This window comes from Ailuropoda melanoleuca, chromosome 5 (assembly GCF_002007445.2).
Source record: "Ailuropoda melanoleuca isolate Jingjing chromosome 5, ASM200744v2, whole genome shotgun sequence".
Lineage (NCBI taxonomy): Eukaryota > Metazoa > Chordata > Mammalia > Carnivora > Ursidae > Ailuropoda > Ailuropoda melanoleuca.
In genome coordinates this window covers 8,793,676-8,803,608 of record NC_048222.1, presented here as the reverse complement: position 1 = coordinate 8,803,608, position 9,933 = coordinate 8,793,676, and the positions used below count along the sequence as shown (strand labels likewise).

Genomic DNA, 9,933 nt, shown 5'->3' with positions numbered 1-9,933 from the left:
CCTCGGTGAATGCGTTCACCGAAGAATGTGTCACTGTCTCAGAGAAAACAAACGTTTTCTGGAGATGTTTAAAGACAGCAAACAAAGTTGTGAATTTCAGGTTAGTGGGGGGGGGCGCGGAATTCACAGGGTATTTCTGGAGAGGGAATTCTGGCTCAGCTTTAGAAAGATCAGGGTTCCTTATAAATCCTGGCTTCTTAATCTATTAGCTAGGTGATTTGGGGCAAATGACTGACCTCTTTGAGACTTTGTTTTCTCATCTCAAAAATGGGGATGATAATTCCAGTTGGCAGGGTTTTTGTTTAGATGAGGTGGGATAATGGATGGTAAATTACTTAACACATAGTTGGAGTTTAATTGGCAGGTGTCATTGCGATCGTTTGGGCCATTTTAGGCTTCTCTGAAGCCTAATCCTGTGAGTTTCTGCCTGGAAAGCTGCTGCAACTCAGTGGGTTTTCTCAGAGGCAGTAGGAAAACTCTTAATTGAAAATTGTATACAAGCACTTGGGAATTATTACTCTGGATGTTAGTTTTATTATTTGCTTCCTGTAGGTTGTTTTATTATTCTTAAATCATCTCCCTTTGAATTTATGGGCATCTCTTCCAGTTTATGTGATGCTGATCACTGAATAATTTCAAGGTTAAAGGAATAATGCATTCAGTTTGGAGGCAGGAAAGTCTCTCCAAAAGAGGGTCAAAGTTTGCCGTTTAAAGATGGGGATGGGGATGGTTTTATGTATGGTCACAATAAACCTAAGAAAATATTGTTTTGGATGAGCCTCTTACATTTACATATACAGGGTCCAGTGACTACCACAAGGGAGATGCAGAATTATAGCTTGAATATGTGTTAAAATATGAGCCTCAGGATTTTCAGCTCATGAGGGAGAAAAAGGCCATTACTTTCCCTTATATGAAAAACTCTGATTGAAAAATAGCAAGGAGCTTTAGAGGCTTCTGGTTGAAAAACCTTAAGAAGGTGAGCCAGTTTATTCATTTAACCCTTTAATCCCATGTATCTAATCCTTTTGGCTGAATTCCTCAAGAAAAGAATTTCTAGGGGCGCCTGGGTGGCTCCGTTGGTTGAGCGTCCAACTCTTGATTTCCGCTCAGGTCATGATCTCAGGGTCATGAGATCGAGCCCTGTCTCGGGTTCCTCGCTCAGTGCGGAGTCTGCTTGCGATTCACTCTGTCCTTCTGCCTCTCCCCCAACCCTCCTCTTAAAAAAGTAACTTTCACATTAAATGAAACACTTAGACTCTGGTGTCCATTTTTAAGGAACAAATATGGGAGCTGAGAAAACCATTTAACTTGCTGGTGTCCGTTTTTTCTCTATAAAGTGAGGGAGCTCTGTGGGTGCTCAAACCTCGGCTTCATGGGCTCTGCTTTGTAAAGCAAAACAGAAACGACTGAATGATGCTTGAACATCTGTCAGTCACTCCACACACTTTAAAAGGAAGGTTGACTGGCTTCTGGAAGATGCTATACTTCTTTTTTTTTTTTTAATTTTTTAATTTCCTTAAGTAATCTCTAAGACCAACATGGAGCTCAAACTCACGACCCTGAGATCATGAGTCACATGCGCCACCCACTGAGCCAGGCAGGCACCCCAAGATTGTATATGGCGTAAAAAAGTCAGCAGGAGACTTTTGATTTTTCATTCATTTTTGTTTTCTTATCAACAAGCAAGTGGTGCTGCCTCACTGAAGTTTAGTAAATGGCTTGTGTCCGTTGAATTTTTCTGGGTGGCTTTTTTGGGGTTGTTGTGCTTTGCTCTGGTAAAATGTGCTATGTTAAGGATTTCTTTTTTTCTCTCTCTGGAATTTTTTTTTTTTTAAGTAGGCTCCATGCCCAGCGTGGAGCCCAATAGGGAACTTGAATTTATAACCCTGAGATTGAGACCTGAGCTGAGATCAAGAATCAGATGCTCAACTGACTGAGCCACCCAGCGCCCCCCTTTTTCCCCCCTCTCTGTAAATTCTTAACCTGTGCCCATTGGCAGCCACACTACACTATTTTCTTTAGCTTTTGTTACTAATTTGCCTTGGAAAGCTTAAAAATGCAAAGCTCAGGAACTTGGCATTAATTGTTTAAGTGACATTTTAAGTTTATACTTTCTATCAAATTTGAGTTTCTGTTCTATTCCTTAAATTTCACTTCATTTTTACTGTTCTGGTGCTAATGTGGAGAGGGACATTTATTTATGTCACCCTGTCTGAGAGTTTACAGTTAGTTAGCACATACATTACATTTGAACAGTTTACCGAGGGCTTCACTCATACCTAAGCTTATCCTCACTGAAACCAATGTAAGTCTCGCAACAGGTTTGTAAATTAAGCACTGTTATAATTATCAACTTTTTATAGGTTAAGAAGCTTGGGTGTAGGATGGCGAAGTTACCAGCTGGACATGTCGGCACAGAGACCCATGGTCTGAGTTCAGTCTCTGTGGACTTGTCCTTCTACTAACTTGCTTCAAATCAGCAAGCTTCCCGTGACGCACTCCCTTTTCCAGTTTAAAAGGGTTTTTGTTTTGTTTTGGTTTTTGTTTTTTTGTTCTTTTTTTAGATTTTATTTATGTATTTGTCAGAGAGAAAGTGAGAGAGGCAGGCAGAGGGAGATGTTGGCTCCCTGATGAGCAAGGAACCCGATGTGGGACTCGATCCCAGGACCCTGGGATCATGACCTGAGCTGAAGGCAGATGCTCAACTGACTGAGCTACCCAGGTATCCCTAAAAGAGTTTTGGAAGAGAAACTTCCAAAGAATAAATTTGTAGACTTTTACTTAATGTGACACTTTGGATTTTCTTTCTTAAAATTCTATGTGGCTCATTTTTCACCCTTTGCTAAAGCTGGCCCTGTAAAATAACGACAATGCATACTTAAATTAAGAATTTAAAAATGTGAGTGCCTGGGTGGCTCAGATAGTTAAGCATCTGCCTTCAGCTCAGGGCATGATCTCCAGGTCCTGAGATAGAGTCCTGTGTCGGGCTCCCAGCTCAGCAGGGAGTCTGCTTCTCCCTCTCCCTCTTCCTCTCCCCTTGCTTGTGCTCTCCCTGCCTGTCTCTTCCAAATGAATAAATAAATAAAAAAAAAAGAATTTCAAAAGTTTCAACTTAGGAAGATTCCATAGGCCATGGCCAATTCATTCATTCAACAATTTCGAATGAAGGCCCACTCTTCTCAGAGCAGGGGAAACAGCAGTGAACTAAGGAGGCAAAAATCCCAGCCTTCAAGATGCTGACATTCTAAGGGCCTGGGTTGGAAGACAGACAATAAAATAAATAAGTAAAAACAGAGTGTGTCATCAGATGGGGATTTGTGCTGTGGGGAAAAAAATAAAGGGTTTGCAGTTTTTTGAAGAGTGTGATTGAGATGATATTTAAACATGGAGCTGAAGGAGGCAGGTGAAGGAGGAGCCTCTGAATAAATGGGAGAGGTAGGCTCCTGGCAGGGTAAATGGTGAGTGCAAAGGCCCTGAGGTGGATACCCTTCTGGCACAGCCAATGAAACCGTTATAAATGGAAAACAGGAGGCAAAAAGAACCAATGTAATGATTATATTAGAAACTTCAACACGTATTAAGCAGGCACCGGGATGGGTCTTTGCATGATTAGAAGATTTCATAATGCTTTTTTTTTTTTTAAGATTATTTTTTTATTTATTTGACAGAGAGAGAGACAGCCAGTGAGAGAGGGAACACAAGCAGGGGGAGTGGGAGAGGAAGAAGCAGGTTTCCCAGTGGAGCAGGGAGCCTGATGTGGGACTTGATCCCAGGACCCTGGGATCGCCCTGGGCCAAAGGCAGATGCTAACGACTGAGCCACCCAGGCACTCCAAGATTTCATAATGCTTTTAGTGCTAAATCCTGGAAATGATACTCCCCAACTCTTTACATAAGGGGTAGAGTATTACCGATTTTTGTCAACTCTTATACCAATTTCCCTTTTCAAAACACCCCTTTTTTNTGATCCCAGGACCCTGGGATCGCCCTGGGCCAAAGGCAGATGCTAACGACTGAGCCACCCAGGCACTCCAAGATTTCATAATGCTTTTAGTGCTAAATCCTGGAAATGATACTCCCCAACTCTTTACATAAGGGGTAGAGTATTACCGATTTTTGTCAACTCTTATACCAATTTCCTTTTTCAAAACACCCCTTTTTTAGGTTGGTGCAGCCACTCTGGAAAACAGTGTGGAGGTCCCTTAAAAAGTTGAAAATTGAGCTACCCTATGACCCAGCCATTGCAATACTGGGTATTTACCCTAAAGATACAGGCGTAGTGAAGAGAAGGGCCATATGCACCCCAAAGTTCATAGCAGCATTATCCACAATAGCTAAATCGTGGAAGGAACCGAGATGCCCTTCAACAGATGACTGGATTAAGAAGCTGTGGTCCATATATACAATGGAATATCACTCAGCTATCAGAAAGAGCGAGTTCTCAACATTTGCTGCAATATGGACGGCACTGGAGGAGATTATGCTAAGTGAAATAAGTCAAGCAGAGAAAGAAAATTATCATATGATTTCTCTCATCTATGGAACGTAAGAACTAGGAAGATCAGTAGGAGAAGAAAGGGATAAAGAAAGGGGAGTAATCAGAAGGGGGAGTGAAGCATGGGAGACTATGGACTCTGAGAAACAAACTGAGGACTTCAGAGGGGAGGGGGTGGGGGAATGGGATAGACTGGTGATGGGTAGTAAGGAGGGCACGTATTGCATGGTGCACTGGGTGTTATACGCAACTAATGAATCATCGAACCTTGCATCAGAAACCAGGGATGTACTGTATGGTGACTAACGTAATATAATAAAAAAACATTTAAAAAAAACACCCCTTTTTTGGTAGATTATTTTTCTGAATAGGGAATATATTCAGAAAGTAGAACGTTCAAGGGACACATAAAGGTATATAAGTTACAAAGTAACCCTTTAGTATCCCAGACACCCAGCTCCTTTCCTGAGGTACAAGAATGAATATTGCCACTTTCTTTTTCTGTGCCTGGAGACAATCTAGGCCCACAGATGCAGGTATGGCGTAGTGGGCTGGGGCACTGGCTTTGGAGCCAGATTACTTGCATTTCAGTCCCAGTTTTGGTGTTTGCTATTTGTGTGACCTGGACCAAATTGCTAAATGTTTAAATGTCCTCATCTGGGGACACCTGGGTAGCTCAGTCAGTGAAGCGTCTGTCTTCGGCTCAGGTCATGATTCCCAGAGTCCTGGGATCGAGCCCCACATCGGGCTCCCTGCTCAGTGGGGAGCCTGGTCCTCTCTCTGCCTGCTGCTCCGCCTGCTTGTGCTCTCTCTCTCTCTTTCTGGCAAATGAATAAATAAAATCTTTAAAAATAAAATAAAATAAAATCCTCATCTGTAGAATGGAATTAATAATCCTAGGGTCTTTGGGAGGCTTCCATGAGATAATATATTTATATAACATAAATATAGAAAATCCTATGTCCATATCATTTAGTACAGTTCTAGCAAATAATAAATATACTATAAGTGTTAGCCATTATCAGCGTCTTTAGTTTCCATAGGAAGCTTTTAAGGTAATCCTGTTATGCAGATGAGAGGAACAAGCCTCAGAAAGGCCAAACCATTTCCTCGGAGACTACATGTGGGCTCGGTGATTCTCCATGGGAATTCTAACAGCACGCTCCGCCCCAGGGTTTCCAAGATGAGTGTCATTAAGTCAGAGGGCTCTCTTATGTGTCTTCCTTTCAACTAAATAAGGTGTAAACGCCAGATGACTATGAATGTAGAGAGACATGTAAGTGTATGCTTGAGGGCATCAAAGTCTTATCTTATTTGTGGTTTTAGGCAAGGATGGTTCACAAATGCATATATGTTTTGTTTTTACCTTAGGCAACTTCCGTTTTTTTCACCAGTGTTTACTGAGCCTTAATCCCTTGTTCTGTTCCAGGCAGAATATGAGGTGTGTGTGTGGGGGAGCTAGACAAAGTTCCCACGCCCCCGTGATTGTCATAGTTAACCGAGACTTAGACAAAGAGATCTGTAAAATACCAGTGCAATTTGCTTTCATAGGGATTTGTCCAAGTCATCATTTCCTTAAGCTAATAGGTGTTTTCAAAACATTTTTTTTGGCAGGGGGAGGGAGGGAGGAATTCACTGGATTTGTTGCCCATGGGTGTGTACAAATAATTCTTAGAAAAAGTCAGCTTGTTTTTCATCTGGTTTGTCTGAGAACGTCCTAAACACTTGGTCAGGTGTGGCTAGCTTTGTGGGTTCAGTGGGTTGCAAGCAGGTATCGCATTGTTTGCCAATGGAGAGGTCATTATCAGGACAGCACGTAAAGGAGATTATGGCCTTACAAGGTACAAAGGGAAAGCAGTACGCATAGGTTAGATGTAACATAGCTACGATGGGAAATGTGAGTGCAGTCTGCCTTGAAACAATGCTATATTGTAAATGTTACCAGCTATTATTTCCTGGGTTCAGGAAATAAAACAACAACAACAAAAAAACCCAAAAACCTCACCAAAAAACCCCTTGAGCCATTAATTTGCTTGGTATATATGCTTAGCCCTGTATGCCCAGGGAAATAAAACACATAGTGGAAGATTTGAAAAATAACAAACTCCTCACTCAGCCTCAATCAGGCTTTTTTCCTTTTTTTTTCTTTTCCAGTTGGTAATGCTTGTTTTGCAAGCTTGCTGATAAATCATGGTAGGATCTCAGTGAGGAAGGAATGAAGTATAGAATGATCTTAAATATTCATTTGTTCTTATGATTTATTGCCTTCAGTGAAAATCATTGTGTTGCCTCCTTTTGTTCATTGGACCTTCTTGTAGGCTTTATTACACTTTGTTGCCTTATCTGCTCTCCTCAATCCTGGGATTCCGTGACTTTCTCATACCTAACTCACTTGTTCTTGGCCTTGAATGGGAACACTTCTCTCATGGAAACCTGAGCATTTCCATCTCTACTTTGATTAAGAGTGGAATTAATTCACCTGCAAAATTTTGTCTACCTTTCAGGTCCAGTTAATGTCTTTGGGCTTAGAGCTGTCAGCAGCCCATGTGAAAAGACTGAAGAGCTTGTGTTCTAGAAACCTACTAGACCTCCCATTTTCAGCCTCTCTGGGACTTGCCTGTGTCTCTAAGTCTCTGGTTGCTTTTAGAGCCTTTCTGTTCAGCTGTTCAGCATCGAGTTCCAATACCTTCAAGACCTCAGTGTCCCCTGTGACCTGGCAAATCACATTGGAATTCTTGAGACGTCTTTGGTTCAAAAAGGTGGTTTTATTAAAGCACAGGGCCGTCCCTGCAGAAAGAGCTGCACTGGGGTCATGAGGAATAAGTGACACATTATACACTTTCAAGTTGGGAGGGGGGTTCGGGAGAGCGTAAGTCTCTAAGGAATTTTGGAAGCAAGGTTTCCAGGACCTTGAGGGAGCTAGCTGTTGTTGGGAGAAGGTCATTTATTACTGTCTCATCAAACCTTAGTCATGAGACCCTTCAGATGTATATTGGTGGACCATATGCTTGGGGGATGATTGCCAACATGTATCTTGGGGAGTAGAGATACAGGAAGTTTCCAAAGGAATTTTTGTATGTTAAAGTAGACTTACAGGATCCTGGGGGTTGGGCTAAGATTGCCTNCAGCCACTCTGGAAAACAGTGTGGAGGTCCCTTAAAAAGTTGAAAATTGAGCTACCCTATGACCCAGCCATTGCAATACTGGGTATTTACCCTAAAGATACAGGCGTAGTGAAGAGAAGGGCCATATGCACCCCAAAGTTCATAGCAGCATTATCCACAATAGCTAAATCGTGGAAGGAACCGAGATGCCCTTCAACAGATGACTGGATTAAGAAGCTGTGGTCCATATATACAATGGAATATCACTCAGCTATCAGAAAGAGCGAGTTCTCAACATTTGCTGCAATATGGACGGCACTGGAGGAGATTATGCTAAGTGAAATAAGTCAAGCAGAGAAAGAAAATTATCATATGATTTCTCTCATCTATGGAACGTAAGAACTAGGAAGATCAGTAGGAGAAGAAAGGGATAAAGAAAGGGGAGTAATCAGAAGGGGGAGTGAAGCATGGGAGACTATGGACTCTGAGAAACAAACTGAGGACTTCAGAGGGGAGGGGGTGGGGGAATGGGATAGACTGGTGATGGGTAGTAAGGAGGGCACGTATTGCATGGTGCACTGGGTGTTATACGCAACTAATGAATCATCGAACCTTGCATCAGAAACCAGGGATGTACTGTATGGTGACTAACGTAATATAATAAAAAAACATTTAAAAAAAACACCCCTTTTTTGGTAGATTATTTTTCTGAATAGGGAATATATTCAGAAAGTAGAACGTTCAAGGGACACATAAAGGTATATAAGTTACAAAGTAACCCTTTAGTATCCCAGACACCCAGCTCCTTTCCTGAGGTACAAGAATGAATATTGCCACTTTCTTTTTCTGTGCCTGGAGACAATCTAGGCCCACAGATGCAGGTATGGCGTAGTGGGCTGGGGCACTGGCTTTGGAGCCAGATTACTTGCATTTCAGTCCCAGTTTTGGTGTTTGCTATTTGTGTGACCTGGACCAAATTGCTAAATGTTTAAATGTCCTCATCTGGGGACACCTGGGTAGCTCAGTCAGTGAAGCGTCTGTCTTCGGCTCAGGTCATGATTCCCAGAGTCCTGGGATCGAGCCCCACATCGGGCTCCCTGCTCAGTGGGGAGCCTGGTCCTCTCTCTGCCTGCTGCTCCGCCTGCTTGTGCTCTCTCTCTCTCTTTCTGGCAAATGAATAAATAAAATCTTTAAAAATAAAATAAAATAAAATCCTCATCTGTAGAATGGAATTAATAATCCTAGGGTCTTTGGGAGGCTTCCATGAGATAATATATTTATATAACATAAATATAGAAAATCCTATGTCCATATCATTTAGTACAGTTCTAGCAAATAATAAATAAGTGTTAGCCATTATCAGCGTCTTTAGTTTCCATAGGAAGCTTTTAAGGTAATCCTGTTATGCAGATGAGAGGAACAAGCCTCAGAAAGGCCAAACCATTTCCTCGGAGACTACATGTGGGCTCCGTGATTCTCCATGGGAATTCTAACAGCACGCTCCGCCCCAGGGTTTCCAAGATGAGTGTCATTAAGTCAGAGGGCTCTCTTATGTGTCTTCCTTTCAACTAAATAAGGTGTAAACGCCAGATGACTATGAATGTAGAGAGACATGTAAGTGTATGCTTGAGGGCATCAAAGTCTTATCTTATTTGTGGTTTTAGGCAAGGATGGTTCACAAATGCATATATGTTTTGTTTTTACCTTAGGCAACTTCCGTTTTTTTCACCAGTGTTTACTGAGCCTTAATCCCTTGTTCTGTTCCAGGCAGAATATGAGGTGTGTGTGGGGGGGAGCTAGACAAAGTTCCCACACCCCCGTGATTGTCATAGTTAACCGAGACTTAGACAAAGAGATCTGTAAAATACCAGTGCAATTTGCTTTCATAGGGATTTGTCCAAGTCATCATTTCCTTAAGCTAATAGGTGTTTTCAAAACATTTTTTTTGGCAGGGGGAGGGAGGGAGGAATTCACTGGATTTGTTGCCCATGGGTGTGTACAAATAATTCTTAGAAAAAGTCAGCTTGTTTTTCATCTGGTTTGTCTGAGAACGTCCTAAACACTTGGTCAGGTGTGGCTAGCTTTGTGGGTTCAGTGGGTTGCAAGCAGGTATCGCATTGTTTGCCAATGGAGAGGTCATTATCAGGACAGCACGTAAAGGAGATTATGGCCTTACAAGGTACAAAGGGAAAGCAGTACGCATAGGTTAGATGTAACATAGCTACGATGGGAAATGTGAGTGCAGTCTGCCTTGAAACAATGCTATATTGTAAATGTTACCAGCTATTATTTCCTGGGTTCAGGAAATAAAACAACAACAACAAAAAAACCC

The 9,933-nt window shown here is 42.0% G+C and overlaps 1 protein-coding gene across 1 annotated transcript in view; it reads left to right on the top strand.

Annotated features, from left to right (window-relative positions):
- RNF144B (ring finger protein 144B) overlaps nt 1-9,933 on the top strand; it is a 183,318-nt gene that overhangs the window by 58,714 nt on the left and 114,671 nt on the right. The window lies entirely within an intron of this gene.